General features: G+C 39.5%; 1 non-coding gene across 1 annotated transcript; it reads left to right on the top strand.

The window, feature by feature from the left end:
- The first annotated feature begins 1,530 nt into the window (after nt 1–1,530).
- LOC141639449 (small nucleolar RNA R71) lies at nt 1,531–1,637 on the top strand. Its single transcript, XR_012542532.1, has one exon. It is a non-coding gene; the product is annotated as a small nucleolar RNA R71 (small nucleolar RNA).
- Nucleotides 1,638–22,083: the final 20,446 nt, after the last annotated feature.

The raw sequence follows: 22,083 nt of genomic DNA, 5'->3' as shown, positions 1-22,083 counted from the left end.
ATGACAAAGTCTACCGGGATGAAGAATTTGCCAATTCTCACTGACACATCCTCCTATACCCCTAAAGGTATCTTTGTTGATCGATCCGCCATTTGAAGGGTAATGTTGGTGCATTTGAGCTCTCCCATTCCTAGCCTCTTACATACCGAGTATGACATGACACTTACACTTGCTCGAAGATCATATAATGCTTTGTTGATTGTAGTGTCGCCAATGGTACATGGAATAGCAAAACTTCCCGGATCTTTGAGTTTTGGAGGGGAACTCCCTTGAAGAATAGCACTACTTACTTTAGTAAAGGCAATAGTCTCCAATTTTCAGATGGATTTCTTCTTGGCAAGAATATCCTTCATATACTTTACATAAGCCGGAACATGATTGATCAATTTCGTGAATGGGATTGAGACTTCTAAGTTCTTCACAATTTCCATGAACTTTCCAAGTTTCTCATCAAGCTTAGGCTTAACTTGGCTACATGGAAATGGAAGTCTAATCACAATAGGCTCTTTTTCCTTATCCTTCTCTTCATTCTTCTTCTTTGAAAGTTCATTTGTAGTAGGATCTACCTCCTTAGAGTTCTTCATAACTCTTTGCTTGCTACTAGCATCCACAATATCTTCATCAATTGGCCTCTTCGTTCCCTCATATCTTGTACCACTCCTCAAATGGATGGCACTAACCGTTTCATGTCTTGGGGGGTTACCTTGTGGTGGTAATTGCCCCTTTTGTCTTTGAGAGCTAGAAGATGCTAATTGAGTCATTTGAGTCTCTAACATTTTGGTGTGGACAAGTATGTTGTTGATGGTGATTTCTTTAGCTTGGCTATCTTTTTGCATTTGGGTGAAGAATTCTTGTTGGTTCTTTTGCATTTGGAGGACCGCTTTTTGAACATCAAAGCTTTGGTCATTGGATTAGTTGTAGGAAGGTTGATTTTAATATCCTTGGCTTTGGTTGAAAAATGGTCTTTGAGTTTGATTTCTCATTGGAGGTGGGGTGTATGTTGGTTGGGGGTTTTAGACATTTTGGCATTTGTATGAAAGATTTGGGTGGAATTTGGTATTCTCATTATAGTAGTTAGAATAAGGAGTACCATTCTTGTATGCTTGGAAAGCATTCAGTTGTTCATTTGTTCCCCTACATTCATTTTGATCTTGTCCCAAGGGTCCACAACTTTCACATACTCCATTATGAATAGAGGATGATGCCATCATAGCATGGCCATGTTGTTTGGGTGATTTGGAAGCTTCATCAAGCTTAGCCATGGCCTTCTCAAACTTCAAATTGATGGTGTTGATATGAGCACTTAGTTGAGCACCCAATTATGTGATGGAATCTATCTCATGCTTTCCTCCTCTAGTGGCCTTTCGAGGCCTACTATATTGGGAATTATGAACCGCCATCTCTTCGATTTTGGCCCATGTTTGGTTGTCATCAACTTCGATAAACCTCCTATTGGATCCCATATTAAGAACATTGCGTGAGTCTTCATATAAGGCATTCTAAAATTGTTGCACAAGGAATCACTCACTAAGTCCATGGTGTGGACAAGAACGACAAATGTCCTTAAATCACACCCATGCTTCATATAATGATTCTTCATACCTTTTCTTGAACCCGGTGATTTGGGATATCAACATATTAGTCTTCTCCGGAGGATAGAATTTTTTGTAGAAGGCAAGTGCTAACTTCTTCCATGAATCAATACCAAGGGTAGCCTTGTCTAGGCTCTTCAACCATTGGCTTTGCGGTACCGATCAAGGAAAAAGGAAACAATACCTATCGGATTTGGTATTGAGTAACTCCGGTTTGATAAATTGCATCACAATAGTCGCAAAAAGTCTCCATATGTAAATGAGGATCTTCACTAGGCATCCCTCCAAATTGACTTCTCTCAACTAATTGTATGAATGCGGATTTGGCAATGAAATTACCGGTTAAATGTGGTGGTTTAGGAGTACCGTTTGGTAGGTTCTCCTTGGTTGGTATGGAATGAGATGAAAATTTAGGCATTGTGGGTTGATTGTGTGGTTGGTTTGGAATTGAGTTATCCTCTCCTTCTCTTGAAAAAGGGTTGACAAACTCAATGTTATTTAGTTGAATGTACACAATCTCTCTAATACCTACAACTCTTGAAGTACCTCTAGCAATTCTTCTATTGTTGGTTAAGGTCCTTTCAATATTGAAATCAGTAGGTAATAAATTACATTGTGATCTCTTACTCATGCAAAATATCAAACAACTTGAAAATAATAAGAACAACCTTAAGGAGATTGACTTCCCCAAGGTAAAGAAAGACATAACTAAAACAATTAACGAAAATAAAATCAATTGAACACTTTCCCCGACAACGAAAACCAAAACAATATTTCTAACTTCACAAACTACTCTTAGTAGAGTGGTAAGTAAAGGTCGGATCCCAAGGGACGGGTATTGATTTAGGATTTTCAATTGCAAGTAATTATGTCTTAGGGTGTCATGAATTTGAGTTGAGATGAAATGTGGTCTAAACTAGTCAATAAGATGAATGTAAATGAAAACAAAGTAAAGCAATAAAAGGGTTTGTAAGCAAATGATTAAAGGCACTAGGGTGTCATGGGTTCATAAGGGGATCATGGAAATAGATCATACAAACATGCTCTCAAATAAGTACAAGCAACTTATTGTTGTGATGGGATTGAGTTAGTGTATATCTTACAATCCCTAGGAAGATTTAGGTCCCGAGGCCGAGTTGGTCAAGACTTTACAACACCTAGAAGTCGACTTAGTCTCTTCCTATTCAACTATATACATGGTCTAATGATGCTCGAGAAGGTTTATATCTTACAAGCCTCATTGGAAAGATAAGAGATGGGTAAAAAATGCAAGGTTTTATAGTCTAGCATTTCATAAAATCATAACATGTGCATAGGTTGAAATCACAACAAGCAAGCAATTAAGTATGAAAGCGTATTAGACTAAGCATACATCAATTCCCATGATTGTTTCCCCTAATTCCCCATTAACCCTATCTAAAGGACTACTCACTCATGATCAAGTTTAGTATGATAATAAGGTTGTCAATCATACAAACAAAGCAAAACATGATGAATAAATGATATGATTAGCAATAATTAAAAAAAAAAGTAAAATTGATTATACCTATTGAGATGATCCAAATAATAAAGCAAAGAATAATAGAACAAAACTTAATGATTGATGGAAGGTTGTCAATCCTCCAATACACCCCAAATAATCTTCTAATTATCCAAATAAAACTAAGAAAAATTGAGAGGTTAAGGAAAGATTAAGATGTGATTAATATTGAAATGTGTATTACAACTTTGATTAAGACTAAATTAAGAAATTGATTACGATAAGATGATATTGGATTTTTCTAAGATGATAATCTAGGTAGTACAATAGGGTATTTATACTAAAATTAATTACAATGATTAGGATTAATATGGGCTTAAATGACGATTAAGACCCTAAGAGAGGCTTGGCAATTTTACTAATCCCGAGGGACATGCGTGGATCATGCTGCAACTCCCAAGGGAATCCGCGCGTCCTCGCCTGAAGCACGGTTGGTCCTGTAAGAAGATCCGCTCGGGCTGGCTTGGAGACGCTCGGATTGAGCTCGAGGACGCGCAGATTGTGGCACAGGGTTCTTCTCTTGTTTTAGCTTCCTAACAATCTATGGGGATTGTCTTGGGGATGCACGGATCTTTCATCATTGCCCATTTTACTTCATTTATTTGCTTAGGCTCCTAGTGTCGGTCTCCTGTTTGATGCTTGGTCATTAAATGCGATCCATTTAACTCCATAAATGCAAGGCTAACAATCCTCTCCTACCAAGGACACCAAGCCTCAAAGAATATGTAAAATGTGAAATTAAAGATAAGAAATGACCCTAATATATGCTAAAAAGCATGGGAACGAGGTTAATTCGGGGACTAAATGTGCTCAAATATGAGTCACATCAGTAGAGGAAAGGAATCGTTTTAGTGCTTTGTTAGAACACTCCATTGTTCCAACCCATTTTCTAGACCGTGATAGTCTAGTGACATTGGGCATTTATGACCCCGTTGTGGAAATTCTAAATGGAACCGGTATGTATAGTTTGGTGGGTATGAGGGAGTATACCTACCAGCTACCCACCCTTGAATTCCTTAGAAGTTTTCAAATTAATGCAAGGGACTATGAAGCTAACGCAAACTCTAATTGCGTCCATTTTCGGTCTGTTCAGCCGTGACTTTAACATGACCTTAGCTGAGTTTGGCGCTTTTTTAGGCTTACACAGTGAGGGACCACACACAGCCCTTCGGAAGTTAGTTTATTCCATGTGGGGCGCCATAGCTGACCACTTTGAGGGTAGGAAGAGGGGAAAATTTGTTCATCACCCACCTATCCGTGTCTCGTTCCACCTTATTGGCGGTACTATTTTTGCTAGGAAAGAGTCCAATAATGTGAATTCTGAAGAGTTGTCTATTTTAGCTGGCTATCTAAACATTGATAGTGGCACTCATTTTGTTCTTAACATTGCTTATCTTGTTGCTCAGCGATTTACTAATGTCGCAATAGGAGCCTTATCTTCTATTTACTGCGGGGGTTGGTCACACATATTGCCCGCCGCCTCTTTCCTGACTTTCCTCAGAGCATGATGCACATTGGACATGTGGACCCAGACATTGATAACTCGTGTCTTTTTATTCTGTCATACATGAAACAATTACAGTGGCTGACTAATGACAACACGTGGAAGATCTCCACGTGTTTGTCAGTTCCTTTACCTTGTGACACTCTCCCACCTCTTACTCCTATGGCCCATGTTAGGAACAGAGCAGCTCGACCTCCTTGTCCCGTCTACCATGTTCCTTACTCACTGCCTGAGAAGAACCCTGGCCGCTCTAGGCAGTCTTCTCGGTCCACTAGGGAAACGGGCCAGTCTTCTACGACACCACGTGACTCATCTCGTGCATCTCCATGCACTACACCCTCCACCACTAAGACTGAAACTCAGCCTGGACCACTTCCGGTTTACCCAGCCCACTTTATTTGTCCACCTCCTTTTACCGGCCCACCGGCCATGGATCAGGCGGGGCGAGATTATCTTCTACTTGATATGTGCAGGCGTACATCTAGGATTGAGCTGAACCAGGACCTGGCCGACTTCCCTGTGTACGAACACTACGCCCGTTTCGGCTGGTTGCCACAAACTGGGTGGCCACATCTATCCTACTACCGCTACCCTGAGAGCGGTTACCCTGGCACTACTACTACGGAGGACACGGCTGAGCTGGAGGAGAGGTACCGTGCCAAGCTTACTTCACGCTCCCGAGCGAGGGAGGAGGACGACGACTACGAGGCGGGCGACGACTAGTAGCAGCTGGCTACGACCTCCCCTTGTTGTTGGCTGGTTTGGGGAGGTCTTTTGCATGCCCTATTTTGTGAGTTCTCTTCCTTTTCTGCTGTACTTGTATTTCATCTCAATTTGCGCACCCCTTCTCCCATATATTTTGATGCTGCTGGTGTTTGCTGAACACAATGAGGGCATTGTGTGATTTGGTTTGGGGAGGGTATGCATTTGTCTGTTTGCATCCATTTGCATTTTTATTGCATTTTTGTTTAAATGTTTATTTTATTTCCGTATGCAATTTTTTTCTTTTTCCACTATAAGAAAATTAAAAAAAAATTGAATAATTTGAAAAAATACAAAAACATGTTTTATTTTGCATTTTAGCTCGAGTTGGAACGGTTAGATAATAATGACGAAACTGCATCTGTGCTTTATTTTTCCCCCAAGCCTTGCACTTCCAATGCCGTTCTTGTACAATCGTTGCATAATCTACGAGTTTGTGACCAAATTTTATGAACGAATAGACTTGACTTAATATCGGTAAACTACTCAAAATTTCTGAGGTATAGAGCTTAATAAGTTGATGACATTCATGATTAGTTTCATGCTAGGATGACAGTAGTACTCCTTATAAGAAATATAACATCAATTTGCATAAACATGATTTTTGTCTCTTAGTACTTATATGCATTCGGGTTAGCGGCGGTGTCACATGTGGAGAGACATCCTTTTTCTAGAGGGATGTTCTAATTGGTTGACTGGTTATGTCGGTCTCTATGTACATGTGAAAATGTCCATCACTTGTAGGTTCAGACTTCTTATAAAATGTGGATACTTTTTTTTCCCTTTTTGGGATGGGAGCTAAGGTTGCTAATAGTTAGAACTACTTAGCAAAGTTAGCATAGTCTCTTTATATTCTTATATGAAGGCTATTTTTTTAAACGAAAAGAAAATGACAATGTGCACATAGGCTTGTTTATATGTCTTCTAGCATTATCTCTTATTTGCTCAAGTCACTTTCCTTTATTCAATGTTTGCTCAAGTGTTTATATATGCAAGCACTACAGTACATTAAACAAGTATACTAGACCAACTCATTGATAGATAACCACTCACATATACTCGTATGAGTGATTGTATCACATAAAAATCTTATGAATTGAAAAGGGCCTGATTAATTTTTCATTATTTTCAACTCAATTTGGATACCACCTTTTACTTGATCGCTTCTTTTTTCAAAGGACCCTAAGAATATTATAAATTAGATGATTTGTTTGGTTGGTTTTGGTTTAATTTCAATTTATTATTGAGCTTATGCCTGTTTGAAATTTGTTGATTGGTAGAAGGCTTAGAGCACTTGGTTTAGATTGCAAGGGTCGGTATAGGGCAAAGATGTTTGAGTGTTTATGTTTATCGAGGGAGAATATTATCCATGATGTTAATGATGTGATTGTTCCATTGTGTGTGCATTGACATTTAATGCTCCTCTGTCCTAGAATTATGTCATGTAATATTTTAGGGTTGAAATTAAATGAATAAATTAGTGGTTTCTGCTCATTTCTCACTATTTATCTCGTTAAATATGGCTTAAAGTACTCATAGCATAGATTGACAGTATTCGTCAATGTTCCAAACATAGTTCGGTTGCAAAAAAACTCCCAAGTCTCGATTGCGAGGGCTTGTTTCAGACATATTCGGTTGAAAATGTATAGGTTCTGTATTATTATTGCGAAGACTTGGAGTTTTTACTTGCTCAGTAGCTGACCTTAATATATCTGGTGTACTGGCGTCCTGTAGACGGTGGTTTTCCAGTGACGATCACAACCTTTTCTCTTTTGACTCTCGTCATTGTTCTTTTCTTGTAATATATGTATGATACAGTCTTCTACTAAAAATATCTGAAACGCTCCTTTTACGATGTCTATGATGGGTGTGTTCTTTTTATGTGGTTGATGTTTGAATGATGCTTGCTTATTATTCTGATTTTGTTGTTTTCAAGACCAACTTATAGAAAAGATATTTCAAGACGGCTTTAATGTTTAGTTAGATTAGATGAGAAGTCTTTTGGTAACTGATATGACACTAATAAAAAATGTGTTGGATATAGTGAACTCTGAGCCCATTGGTGGTTTGGTTAGATATTTGTAATGGATCAATCCTGAAATTTTGTTAGTTGTCGTTTGGTGCTTTGCATTTTTTATGCGAAACTGAAGTGTCGTGTTGAATTATGGTTATTGTTTTAGATGATTATCACGTAGGGGTGAACGAAAAGTGGCCTGGACCGGTTAACCCGACCGACCGAAACTGGCCGGTCCGGTTTCCGGGTCCCAAAAAAATGTGGTGATCAATCCCCGATCCGATCCAAATTAAAAAATAACTCTCAATGTGCCTTGTAAAGTAGGACCGGTCCGGTCCAAATCCGGGGAAAACCAGATCTAAAGGGTTTCGGTCCGGGCCCCTCCTAACCGGTATGGTCCCCAGACTTAGGGTAGGTGGCTATCCGGTCCACGGGTTCCTCCTAACCGGTTCGGATTTGAATCGGTGAACACCCCTAATTGTGTGTATACCATTTGGATTACTTCCTATTTATGCTCTTCGACCACGACCATTTGTGGCAATTTTATAATTTTGTTTCTAAATGAAGTGTGTTGTTCTCTGCATATTAAGACTGATACACAACCTAATTGAATTAAAATTAGTATAGCTTGTTGTCAGTGCTTTTGGGTTAAATCCTGAACTTGTTTATTTAGTTTGTGTTATCATGTGTATCTTAGTCTTTACTCTTGATGTAATATGCCTCTTGTTCCAAGTTTTACGCGTGTTAATCATGTCATGAGTAGGTATATTTTTGTTGGCCTATTGTACATCTAAAATGTTTGATCTAATTTTCTATCTTTCTTTATCTCAGAAATTGCACGAGACATGCAGAAGAAGAAAACAAGACAAAAGTTGTCTGTTTGACTGCATTCATCTGAAAAGCTGAAGTTTTTTTTTCTTTAATGCAATGACCTTAGGAAGCTCATGCGTGTATTGAGTCTGCGACGGTTGATGAATGGAGTTGGTCTATCAATGTGGTTGGTCAAAGTCGATTTCATAGTGGCTTGGTGTTTCCTGTGTTGAGGAATATGGAGTACCTTTAAAAGGTGTATATCAATTGTGCACAGTATCTCTTTCAGTTCATGTGCATCAGTACTCATTAATTACCAATTACTACTTATGCCGTTACTAAATATAAATATCTCCGAAAAATATGCTAGGAAACAACTCCTGAGTAATGATATTTTGGGTTATCACGCGAACAACTATAGATACTAAAGGTTGGTTGTGTATATTTTCAATATAATAAGAATTGTCTTATTATTTTATCGCCTCTAGGAGCACTTGTGGCTCTTATAGAATTTTTTTTGTTTTTTTTAGACAGTTATAAATAAAGATAACCTAATTATTCATAGCCTTGCAAGCAAGGCTATGAGCAGAAACATTAACGACCTAGGTAAATAGCTAAAAGATAAGAAATGAGAAGAAGAGCATAAAGACTAATGTCTTCAAAGATTTCTTTGCCAGATGATGTGAGCTTTCAATCCCTACAAAATGACAAATAAGTGGGAGGCAATCCAAAGAAACTTCCAAGTGCCAGAATCCTGCAAAATGAAAAATAAGTGGGAGGCAATCCGAAGAAACTTCCAAGTGCCAGAATCCATTCCGCTTCGCCCGCAGAAGAGCTTCCTTAATCCCGATAACTTACGCCTGTAAAGCCGATTCGGCCTTGATCGCTTTGCTATTGGTAAAGAACTTGTTCCCTGACACAGTTAGAGCAACCCGACCTATGCCAGCCAGAGTAACAGACTTCCATCCACCATTACACGATGACACGAATACACTCACAGAAGTTCGCTTTCCCAATCATAAAAATTGGACTAATGTCCCGAATCCGAACCAGCCCTTCCTCCCGAGACTCTTGCTCGTTCAGAGTCTCACTATCCCCTGATTTAAGACCTGAAAGAGCTCATATATCAATGAATAAAAGATAACTATAGGAGAGGCAAAGCCTTAAGTCTCAAAACAAGAAGTTTAAGTAGAAGTTGATATGGCTGTGATCATTGCTCTTGATGAGCGGTGTTTTACGAAATTGATTATTGCATATTCTCCCATGCGTTTAACTTGTGGGCTATGATATCTCATATCATAGAATTACAACTTTTAAACAAAACAACACTCCGACAAGATATCTTTTAAAATGTATATGACACCTCTTATAAAACATTATAAAATAAATTACATTAATTTTTTTTACTAAACTTATATGACTTTCTTTTTATTGGCAAACAATGACACCTCTTGTACTAATGTTAAGGACGCCTTTCACGCACTTTTCCCTTGAAATGTTTTTTTTGAGGTGTGATGGGGTAGCATGAGAATAAGCATTACTAAACGTGTTGTGTTTTCGTTTGTCAACGTTCATTTCGTCCTCTTATATTGTAAGTTCTTTAGGTTTGTTTGTTTAGAACAAAACTCTCAATGCCTTAATGGCGCTGTTGTTTAGCCATCTATTTTCTAACAATTGTTCATTAATTAGTTAGCATGAGACATCGTGTTAACTTGGGGTTCGACAAGTTGTATATTGGGAGATGGCAACATTGTTTCATTTAATAAAGCTCCTAGTGAGGCTTGACTTGGCCCATATTCTATCAACTGGGTTTTTTCCATATTATACTCCTATAATTAGGTCGTCGGAATGATTCTAGGACTAATAATAAGGCTACCTCAACGATTCGTCAAATTAGCGCAAATGAACAAATAGTATCCATTTCTATTTCGATGGCTCCTAGTGAGGTCACCTCAATGATCCGCCAAATAGGGGCACCGCGTCCGGTAGGGCGCGAGCAACAACTAGTACTTGAAAAGAGAGAGCCTCAAGCGCCTAACTATAGTAAGGACTTGGACAAAGATAATGGCGATGCTTAGTAAATAACATATTATGTGAAATTGGTAGATTTCGATATAAATAGTAGATGGACCAATCATCTACTCATTTTAAGTGTTGGGTAATGCTATATTTAGATAGTATATTGGCCGGAATCTACTATTTTTAAATATCCTGCTAATAGAGCATATTGTAATAGCATATTCAAATTATATATGAAAATGGTAAATTTGTCCTATAATCTGCTAAGTGCCAAACATGTTTTCTTAATACTGCTAATTTAATTCGCTGGTCAAACCTTCTTCTAAAACCCGTCAACCGTATTCTTCAAATGTTATATGCTATTGTAAATATGCTTCTGTCGTTTGGCAAGTAGGGCCACCAATACTTTAAAATTGGGAAATTTTACGTTATACCTCGAAGTTTTTTGGTTTCTAACTTATACCCTATATTTGGTTTTTGTATTTTACATTGTACCTATGCGCTTCTTACTTATTCTCCAAGATGTCTTTGTTTTTTGTATTTTATATTCTACCTATGCGCTTCTTACTTATTCTCCAAGATGATCTCCTTCAACTCTCAATTAACTTTATTCGCCTCGAACAACCGTACTTTGACATCCCTTCCGACTCATTAATGTTGTATCACTGTATTCTACGAGAAGCAACACATACGGAGTATTAGCTTTAATAAACACAAACTATTATTAAATACCTACATTATGAAGCATGAGATGATAATAAAGGTTTCATGTTGTGAAATAAAGACAAGAGAGAATTGTGAAGAGAAGTTAGAGAGAATAGAAGAGAGAAAAAACCATATTCTTATTCCATTATGAGTGGTATATATACACATACAATAGTAGAGTCTCCATAAGATAATATATTCTATAATACTATATGATATGGACATCCATATAATAATAATATTTCATGTGGACAAGGCCCTCGGGAACTGCGTCCGAGGGATCCACACCTGACATAATCGACTCGAGGTTCTTTCGAATCGAATTAAGACATATTAGAGTCGCCACCAAGTTTTTTGGGAACTTGGAACCGTTCAAGTCAACTTTACACCTTTCATCGAAAAGCATAAAGCCAATCGACTACGAGTGATTAAAGATAAAGACTTGTACCCTATATCACTCGATTTGAATGACTCTCGTAATCCAATGGTATTTAGACGGATCCACAAACCATAGATCTTGAGTAAGGGGTGAGGGTACGTGTTGGGAAGCCCATAAGGACACCCAACCCCGCCCGTCAATAACGGCCTCTACTAAGTCAAGTGTCGGATTTCAAACAAGGTCATAGCTACTGCGATGTATGATATGCAAACGTTGTTTTAACCCTAACATGTGACAACAATTTCTATGTCGTTTTAGATGCAACTAAACTAACTTTGTCAAAGTTGTAATTTAGCATGTGGGTTGATTGATCTAACAACATGTAAAGCAAACAAACAAGGCTTAAGGGGGAATGGGGGAGCCGTTGGGATCTACCTATTACAAACCAGGCATTTCATGCCGACACAACGATAAATAAATTACAACTCGATCTAATTACAATTGCTACATACAACTCAAAACACGACACAAAACACACGGCCATTGGGCCTTGAAAACCGTGCACATGAGGGAGGTGACTCACGGCCTACATGACACACGGCCGTGGGTCCCTCCTCGTATTGCGTGCTCTCACTTAATCCCATCGAATTAGACATTGGGCTACGCACCAAAGCATGCATTAGCATAAACCGGGCCATGTTGCTTTAAGCAACATGCGGTTTACTACGCTCCTACAAGCATTGGGAACAACCGTCTAACCAAATAAAACTAAGGTTTTTAGAAAAGGTTTTGACTCAAAAAGGAGAACTAATTACAAATAGATTACAAAACGTGACTCAAAGAAACATAAATTAATTACAAGTGATAAAACAAATAAAGAACGAACGATGCAAAAACAAACGAAATAGGAAAGGCCAAACCCACGGCCAAACACACGGCCAACCACGGCCCAACCAAAGCCAACCTAGTTCCTAAGTTAGATTTATTGATTAGATCGAATGATTGCGAAAAGGAATCGAAAACAAGTTAGAAAACGAGTTAAAAACGATGTTGATTGATTGTCGCGCAAGGGTGCATTCTACACGGCCTAAAGGGTCCAATTAGGTTAAATTCGCTAATTAATTTAACTCATCGAGTGTCAATAAGAAGGTGCTAATCACGCACTCTTATACTAGCGAGAAATTAGGTGAAAGAGATAGATGCATTCAATTATTTACAGAAATCGTCGATTGATTTTATAACTTACGTCGAAGCCACCTAAAGTGTCTAATTAGATTATTAAATCGATTTAAAGTCATCTAAATACGTCATAGGCTAACAACCAGAGGTTAAACTAACATGCAACGGGTCCTAGGGTATGTCGATTTGGCCGAAACAGTAAGGGGGTCGAAAGCGATGAAAGTTAGACAACTCGTTTTAATTATGCCCTACCTTGAACACGAGGATATGTAAATGAGACGGGGGGGTACGACCGACAGAAGGAGCGGTTTCTTTTCCCATCTCAAGTCAACGCGGGTGTTCATGGTGGTACTTTAACTCATACTCGGACTAACTAGTTTCATAGTTAATTTAGAACGAACGATAAACAAACAAAAAACAAACAAAAACAAGCTATAAAAAAAGGGCATAAAAAACGAAATAAAAAAAGGAAGAGAAGGGGATTTGATGCACCCTCAACCTACATGTATCGTTGACACCGTCTTGGGTCGTAATCGAAGGTAGGTTTTATCTCGAGAGGCCGTCGTCGACGAAGAACAAAGCACACGCGCGTTTTGGAAAGTTTCTGGACAGCAGTTTTAAAACAGTGATATCTCCCTCGTTTCACGACGAAAATTCGATCCGAAAGATGTTTTGAAAACTAGAAAGAGAGGAGAACAAGGATCTTAAAGCAACCCCTGCTCGATTTGGGTTATTGGGCACGAAAAACGAGCACAAACAGAACTGGACAGACAAGAGTAAACCGCGAAAACAGAGTGTTATTTCACTCTGTTTTTCGAGGGATTTCGTGTACTCTCAAGGGCAATTTGGCTCGTAATTCTTTATCTAATGTGTGTATGGATGTTGTATGGTTAATTAGGAACAAGAAACTCGAATTTTTATGGTGATTTGATGGAGGAACGAGATGATTTTCGAAGGAGGCACACAAACAGTTTCTGTTTGTGTGTCGGTTTTGTGTAGGGTTTTTGGAGGATGTTTAGGGTTTGTTTCTGAGGTTTAAAGCTTGTGGGTGATGGTTGGATGTATGGAGAACTTAGAGAAATGATTGTATGGTGAAGGGGTGGTATTTATAAGGGTTTAAAATAGGTTAAAAGGGAGGAGAGGCAAATCGGGCTCAATGAACATAGCTGCTGTCCATCGGTTTTGGGAGGGGTTTCTAGGGTTCGTTTTGGGGGATTTCTTGGTGATCAAGCTAGGATAATATGGGTAGGATACTAGGGTATGGGTTAGGGTTAATGGGTACGGGTCTTGGTAGTGTTTGAAGTGGGTTTTGGGCTCGCGAATTGAGCTGCAAAACAGGGGAGGGATTCGGTTTTATGCGGGCTGCTTGGGGTTGGTTTTGAACGAGATTTTGGGCTGCTTGTGAGGGGGTTCGAACATGGGTTGATGGGTAGAGGCTTAGGTGGGTTAGTGTACTCGAGATTCGTGCCAATTCGCAAAGGAAACGGGCTTAAAAACCGAGCTAAAAACGAGCTCAAAAACGAGTGTCCAAAACGAATTCTTCGCTTTTAAAACGATTTTTCAAATCAAATAACAATTTAAAATAAATGACTTTTCAAATCAAATATTCTCATAAAAATGATTTTTCAAATCAAATACTTATTTTATTTTCAATAAAATAAACTTTGGGAAAATAAATTTAAAATAAATTAAATTTACCTAAAAAACCAATAATTTAAATATCATTTAAATTAAAAAAACGAACTCCCTAAAAAAACATTAATTTAAATATCATTTAAATTAATAAAATGAATTCACTTAAAAAAAAACATTAATTTAAATATCATTTAAATTAATAAAATACTTCATCGACGACGCCCATTCTACCTCGTAAAACGAGCTCCAAATAATGACAATGACAACTAAAGAATACATGTGTCCTATCATCATCGGGTGTTTGTCGGGTTCTCTATAAATTCCAATATCGACGGATACGGGTATCTCTGAGCCCCACTTTGACGAGGCTTGGACAAGGCGAAAGTCAAAGTATACCCCAGTCCCTTTCGACCGAGGATTCTTCGGGTCGTTTATAGTCCATTAGACTTGCGTATATAAGCTCTTGACCATAAGAAGAGATCATACCCGAAACTTCGTTGGGGATTAACTCTTGCTTCTGTTGCGTCGAATTATCATTGTTGGTCATCGACCCATGAATTGCATAAATGGTGGGTTGAGCCTTATCCTTAGGCGCCTACGTATCCGTTTCGACGGAATCAAACCCGTCGTAGTTCGGCAAGAATCGCCGACACATGCCCAAAGTTTATCATCTGCTGGCGTATGTCCAAAATTCATCATCTACTGACATTGGCCCAAAATTTATCATCTGCTGGCACTTGTCTAAATGGGACGGGACTTTCCGAGGAGGTTGCCATCGCTTTCATCATTTGCTTTCAGCTAAGGAATTCTTCCATTTCATACTCTTGTAATTGAATTGAATTCGAGTGGATGTCATCCATTTCATCTTGATAATGGTCTCTCGAAGCCAACGGCTTCAGAGCCCCGATTTGATAATGGCTCTAAAGTCGAAGACTTTAGAGCCCCAGATTGAAGCATATCCTGCTACATTTGAAACATAGAAAATGTACTAGCAATAATCATCACATAAGCACATTGGGATCATCGATCTTGGAATTGGATCATTTTGAAGCAAAGGTCATCGGCCAAAATTGAATTTGAAAATTTTGAATGATTGGGTCATCGACCTGAAAATTGAATTTGAAAGACTGGGTCATCGACCCGAAATTTGAACATGTTGACAATTTTGAATTTTGAAATGAATCATTTGGATGTTGGGTCGTCGACCCAAAAAGTTTTTGAAATTTTGAAATTTTGAAATTTTGAAATTTTGAATGTTGAAACTTAGCTTTTGAAATTTTTTGAAATTTTGAAATTTTGAAATTTTGAATGTTGAAACTTAGCTTTTGAAATTTTGAAATTTTGAATGTTGAAACTTTTGATTGATGGGTGAGCATGAAATGCGACTCAGACATACTATATGATTCGTAAACAACGTGGGCGTAGCCCGCTACCGTAAAACAAAAAAGGAAAATAAAACCGTAAGTGTGCACGGGTTTTAATTCAATTATTGACTTGTTGGGGGTAGAAATGTAAATTGGCCGTTCCGGCGCCAAAAGATGGCAAATGGGAATCACAAGGTCGTCGACTTGGGATGTAAATATCGTATGTCATGGGCGTGCTCCCGAGGGCACACGGGAATCAAGATCACTTGGCATTGACAAGGTGGATTAAACTCATGGAGCAACAACGTTGGCTTCGCCCAGAAACTAAACACAGACTGATTTTATGAGAATAATTGGACATCACACATCACTCTTGTTGGGAACATTCTGTCACTCTTCTCCTCGCCTCCTTTCTTTTCAGCGAGTTTTCATTATTTCTTGCCACCGCCTTCTTTCTTTTCAACGGGCTTTTACCATTTTTTCTTCCACGCCTTCTTTCTTTTCAGCGGGTTTTTCATATTTTCTGTTCCCAGCACAAACCCACATCTATGTGACTCATCATCTTTGCCTAAACCATTAGATAAAGCTCATTCTGAGACTCGATATTATTCATCCGAACCTATATCCTCATCCTAGCCTACATCGAGTGCTAAGACCGACTCAAACAAAGGTGGCTTCATTTGGACTTGGTTAAGACCCGTAAGAAACCGACAAGATGACAACTTGGTTGATGAGTGGATTGAATCCCTTATTCTGAAGGACTGCCTACGTATTCGCGTGGAGCGAAATCAAATCCGACGTAGTTCGATCATGGTGCATAAACATGGCATTCTGATTGTGTGTACACACTCGAAGGTTTCACCTAAGGTATCATGTCATATCCCATTCTAGCCTGTAAAGTACCGTTAAATCCCGTGTCTGGGGTTAGGTGTAAAAGGCTTGGATCTTTTGGGATGTGGAGCTTGGTAATAACAAGTTGGAACGGTTAACCATTATTCTGAAGGTTTGTTTTGTGGTGCTAAGGCCAAGGGCTATGCCTGCTGATGTGGTTGGAATGGGTGTCTCGGGTTTGATGAACCACGAGTGCAAATGGGTTGGGAATCGATGTGGGTTCAAATTTCCATGTCTGGACCCTAAAGGCTAGGTATAACAACATAAGCGGAATGATTCTCAAAATTCCCGACTATACCCTTGTAACTGTCTCAGGAAGGACTTAGGGGTAAAGAGGTTACTACTTAAGCTTTTGGGCTTCGCCCATTGAACCTCAACTATGGGTACTTGACTTGAATTCTGGCTTCCGTAACTTCGACATTCAACCAAAAGCATTCTGCAATGACTTCAACATCTTTTTTTTCTTTTTTCTTTTTTCTTTCATCTTTTTTTCATTTTTCTTTTTTTTCTTTCATCTTTTTTTCATTTTTCTTTTTTTTCATTTTTTTTTCATTTTTTCATTCTTTTTCATCTTTTTTTTTTCTTTGAAAATGATCTTCTATTCATTCTCTTAGTCCTAAATGGATACACCTTGAGAACTGGGCTTCGCCAACTAATTTGGGTAAGAACTAACAATTCCTTGTTAGAACGGGTTGATATCTTCTCTCTTCGAGATGTGATGATTTTGTTGGGGAAAAGACTTGCCTTCCATCATCGATAGGGGAAACAAGGAGCTAGTCCGGGTTTGTCATAGAATCATCTAAAAGCTTGTCACAAACATTGGTTCAGATGGAGGTTTTCTACCACCAGACATGGAATAGGTAAAGGAATCAAACACGGGATCCTATTGTACCTTACGTTTTGAAACGGGACATATTTCTACCCCAGGGATTCCTTTGAGTGTGTTGTGCGTTTTATCATATTTCGGAATGATCGAGGATTGAAAACAAGAGATATTTGGAAACGAAACTGCAACTTTTTTATTGGAATGAGAAATGCTTAACAGACTCGAAGAAACGATTCCTAGGACACACCATAGGTCATCGCGGAACAAACGACTCAAATTCAAAAAAAGAAAGTTCTAGACTCGACTCGACTAAGATAAGAAAACAGATCCCGACTCATAATTTTCAAATCTGGTCTTGAGCTTTCTCTTGTTCAGCTGTCAACTTAGATGCTCGGCTCTGGTCCTTGATCCCTTTGATGGTCTGCCTCCATCCCGAGGTAGTCCTCTGAGGATCTACGCCAGTGATGAAAGTTGGTGAATCGAATTGTCTTTTATTAACTTCGTTAACGAGAGGAGTACACTCTAGAGCAAAACTCCCGACTTGAATTTCATTCTTCGGGTTTGGAAAGAATTCAAAGCAATCCATAAATATTTTCCCGATAAACACCCCTTTCAAGTGACATGGGCGGATAAGATGGGAATAATCGACATTGTCTTCGACAGAAACAAAGTTGGCGTGATCGGCAAATGGATTGGAGATGTTATTGGGTTTGACACTGGGATCGGAGTGTTCCATTCTCAATCATGTCTTGGATTTCGTGCTTCATCGATAGCACCTTTCAAGATCATGGCCTTTCCCTTGATGAAAGGCACAGTAGGCATTTGGTTTATACCATTTACCTTGTTGATCAGTGGGAGGGTCCGGAGTTGGACCAATAGGCTTCAGCTTTCCTTGGGCTATGAGCCTTTGGAGAGCATATGTATAAGTACATCCGATATCGGTGAATGCCCTAGGTGTTTGGCGCTGCGACTTCTTCGATTGCCCTTCTAAGAGATTGATGGCTTCATCCAAATGGGTCGTTGTTGGGGCCTTGCCCTTAGACGATGAGTCCCCTTGGTACCCTTTCGGCTTTTCAGCCTCTGCCCTTATGACATCATCTTCTACCTTTATCCCGATTCTTATCAATTCTTTGAAAGAGCCAAAATTCTGGTATTTCAGAGCATTGCGGTAAATAGGTCGTAGATTCTTTACAAACTTATCTACCATTTCAACTTCATCAGGCTTCTTGGCTAATTTCACGCTTTCGCGCCATCTTGCAAGGAATTCAAGTAAAGCCTTCTTTTTCCTTCGTGTCATTACCTCCAACGTCCTTATATTGGTCTCAATCTCGACATTATCAAAGATAGTGCTTACGAAACTCCACCGTAATATCTTCAAAAGTAGGGAAGTTCTTAAGGTCAAGATTATAGAACCACGCCTTCGGTGTTCATCCGCAGATTGGGCAAAAATTTCAGAGAGCATATCAAAGAGTACTCCCTTCAAAGATGCTAAGTACCCTTTATAGGCCTTAACATGGTGGACCGGATCTTGATGCCCTTGAACTTTGGGATGTCATGAGTACCATGTTCGTGGGCAACTTGTCTGAATCGGGCATAGGCCCTAGCATTCTCATAGTGAATGTTCTTCCCCTGGGAGAGCTTCAAACGGTCCTCGATGAACTTGAACCGTTTCTCCAAATCAGTCAGAGGTGGGGTAGATGAAGAGGAATCTTCAACCAGCTTAGACTCGATCACATCCATTCGGGTCATCATGAGGTTCACGGCCTCAGTAAGCTTGTTAACAGCATCTTCCATTGCTTGACGTCGGGTTTTTGGGCGGCCTTTCTACAAGAAAACCCCGTACTGAGTCAATATTTAAAGTAAGAGCCCCTGCACACTTAAGGACACGACCCCAACTTGACTCAAACACAGACTCGACTTGAGATTGGTTAACCAAAGGTTCGACTCACGGTTTGATTTAGACATTGGTTCATTTTAGACTCGACAAAACGACATGACTCAAGCTGTCATAACTCGATTCTAAACTGGACTTGGTGTGACCAAACCCGTGATTGGGCTAACATAGCCCATGGGTTCGCGTGAAACGTCCATAAGGGCCTAGCCTGGACGTTTTTTGTGGACTATTCTAGACCAAAAGGTCGACCAACATGACTCAAAGCCCAAGAGGTGAGTTTGGGTGACCCAACAAGGTCGTGTTCTTAGACCCTTAAAATGAAACATACCCGGCCTAACATGGCCATGACCCGGACACGACTTGACGCATTTCATGCTTGGTTGAGGTTCGAGAAACATTTTGGATTGATTTTGAAAAACGAAGGATTGATTTGAAAATGAGATTTGAAATGGGCAGCATCTTATATAAAAGCTCAATTTGGGCCGAAATTCTAGTCCTATTTGGGCAGCATTCCGCGTTTTGAAAATCATGCTAGGTTTGAAAGTAAGTTGTTCAAAAGTTCGGTTTTGAAAAGGACATGGGAATTTTCGAAAAAAGACTCGGGAAAACATATTGCACATTGTCATTCTCATGTTATAAGGATGTATGCTCCTAGACATCTCTAAGTCTCGGCAAGTCTTCTCTAAGAAGGTCTATGCCCTCCATCCTTTTGCGGTCTTATAAAGCGAGGTGTCTTAAGGTAAAGTACCTAGAAGATCGTCCCCATTCCCAAGAACCACGCGAGGCGAAGTGGAAGCGAGCAATGTGCGCTTCCGGCATAGTGGGACGTCGCCCCCACGCATCACGAAGAAACGCTGGGGCCCGGCAAGTCCTTAAGGGTTTATGCATGAATCGTAGCACTATGAGTAATGTTTTACTTTCCAACACTTTCTTTTCAAGTTTCACCTCGGAGGAAAAGACCCTAGAAACACAAAGTGTAACTAGTCCTCTTTTCCCCAAATGGAGTCGCCAAACCGTGGACAAGGCCCTCGGGAATGCGTCCAGGGATCCACACCGGACATAATCGACTCGAGGTTCTTTCGAATCGAATTAAGACATATTAGAGTCGCCACCAAGTTTTTTGGGAACTTGGAACCGTTCAAGTCAACTTTACACCTTTCATCGAAAAGCATAAAGCCAATCGACTACGAGTGATTAAAGATAAAGACTTGTACCCTATATCACTCGATTTGAATGACTCTCGTAATCCAATGGTATTTAGACGGATCCACAAACCATAGATCTTGAGTAAGGGGTGAGGGTACGTGTTGGGAAGCCCATAAGGACACCCAACCCCGCCCGTCAATAACGGCCTCTACTAAGTCAAGTGTCGGATTTCAAACAAGGTCATAGCTACTGCGATGTATGATATGCAAACGTTGTTTTAACCCTAACATGTGACAACAATTTCTATGTCGTTTTAGATGCAACTAAACTAACTTTGTCAAAGTTGTAATTTAGCATGTGGGTTGATTGATCTAACAACATGTAAAGCAAACAAACAAGGCTTAAGGGGGAATGGGGGAGCCGTTGGGATCTACCTATTACAAACCAGGCATTTCATGCCGACACAACGATAAATAAATTACAACTCGATCTAATTACAATTGCTACATACAACTCAAAACACGACACAAAACACACGGCCATTGGGCCTTGAAAACCGTGCACATGAGGGAGGTGACTCACGGCCTACATGACACACGGCCGTGGGTCCCTCCTCGTATTGCGTGCTCTCACTTAATCCCATCGAATTAGACATTGGGCTACGCACCAAAGCATGCATTAGCATAAACCGGGCCATGTTGCTTTAAGCAACATGCGGTTTACTACGCTCCTACAAGCATTGGGAACAACCGTCTAACCAAATAAAACTAAGGTTTTTAGAAAAGGTTTTGACTCAAAAAGGAGAACTAATTACAAATAGATTACAAAACGTGACTCAAAGAAACATAAATTAATTACAAGTGATAAAACAAATAAAGAACGAACGATGCAAAAACAAACGAAATAGGAAAGGCCAAACCCACGGCCAAACACACGGCCAACCACGGCCCAACCAAAGCCAACCTAGTTCCTAAGTTAGATTTATTGATTAGATCGAATGATTGCGAAAAGGAATCGAAAACAAGTTAGAAAACGAGTTAAAAACGATGTTGATTGATTGTCGCGCAAGGGTGCATTCTACACGGCCTAAAGGGTCCAATTAGGTTAAATTCGCTAATTAATTTAACTCATCGAGTGTCAATAAGAAGGTGCTAATCACGCACTCTTATACTAGCGAGAAATTAGGTGAAAGAGATAGATGCATTCAATTATTTACAAAAATCGTCGATTGATTTTATAACTTACGTCGAAGCCACCTAAAGTGTCTAATTAGATTATTAAATCGATTTAAAGTCATCTAAATACGTCATAGGCTAACAACCAGAGGTTAAACTAACATGCAACGGGTCCTAGGGTATGTCGATTTGGCCGAAAACAATGAAGGGGTCGAAAGCGATGAAAGTTAGACAACTCGTTTAATTTATGCCCTACCTTGAACACGAGGATATGTAAATGAGACGGGGGGTACGACCGACCGAAGGAGCGGTTTCTTTTCCCATCTCAAGTCAACGCGGGTGTTCATGGTGGTACTTTAACTCATACTCGGACTAACTAGTTTCATAGTTAATTTAGAACGAACGATAAACAAACAAAAAACAAACAAAAACAAGCTATAAAAAAAGGGCATAAAAACGAAATAAAAAAGGAAGAAAGAAGGATTTGATGCACCCTCAACCTACATGTATCGTTGACACCGTCTTGGGTCGTAATCGAAGGTAGGTTTTATCTCGAGAGGCCGTCGTCGACGAATAACAAAGCACACGCGCGTTTTGGAAAGTTTCTGGACAGCAGTTTTAAAACAGTGATATCTCCCTCGTTTCACG

The sequence above is a fragment of the Silene latifolia genome, unplaced genomic scaffold (assembly GCF_048544455.1).
Source record: "Silene latifolia isolate original U9 population unplaced genomic scaffold, ASM4854445v1 scaffold_397, whole genome shotgun sequence".
Lineage (NCBI taxonomy): Eukaryota > Viridiplantae > Streptophyta > Magnoliopsida > Caryophyllales > Caryophyllaceae > Silene > Silene latifolia.
The sequence above is the reverse complement of the archived record's forward strand: the minus strand, read 5'-3'. Positions and strand labels throughout refer to the sequence as shown.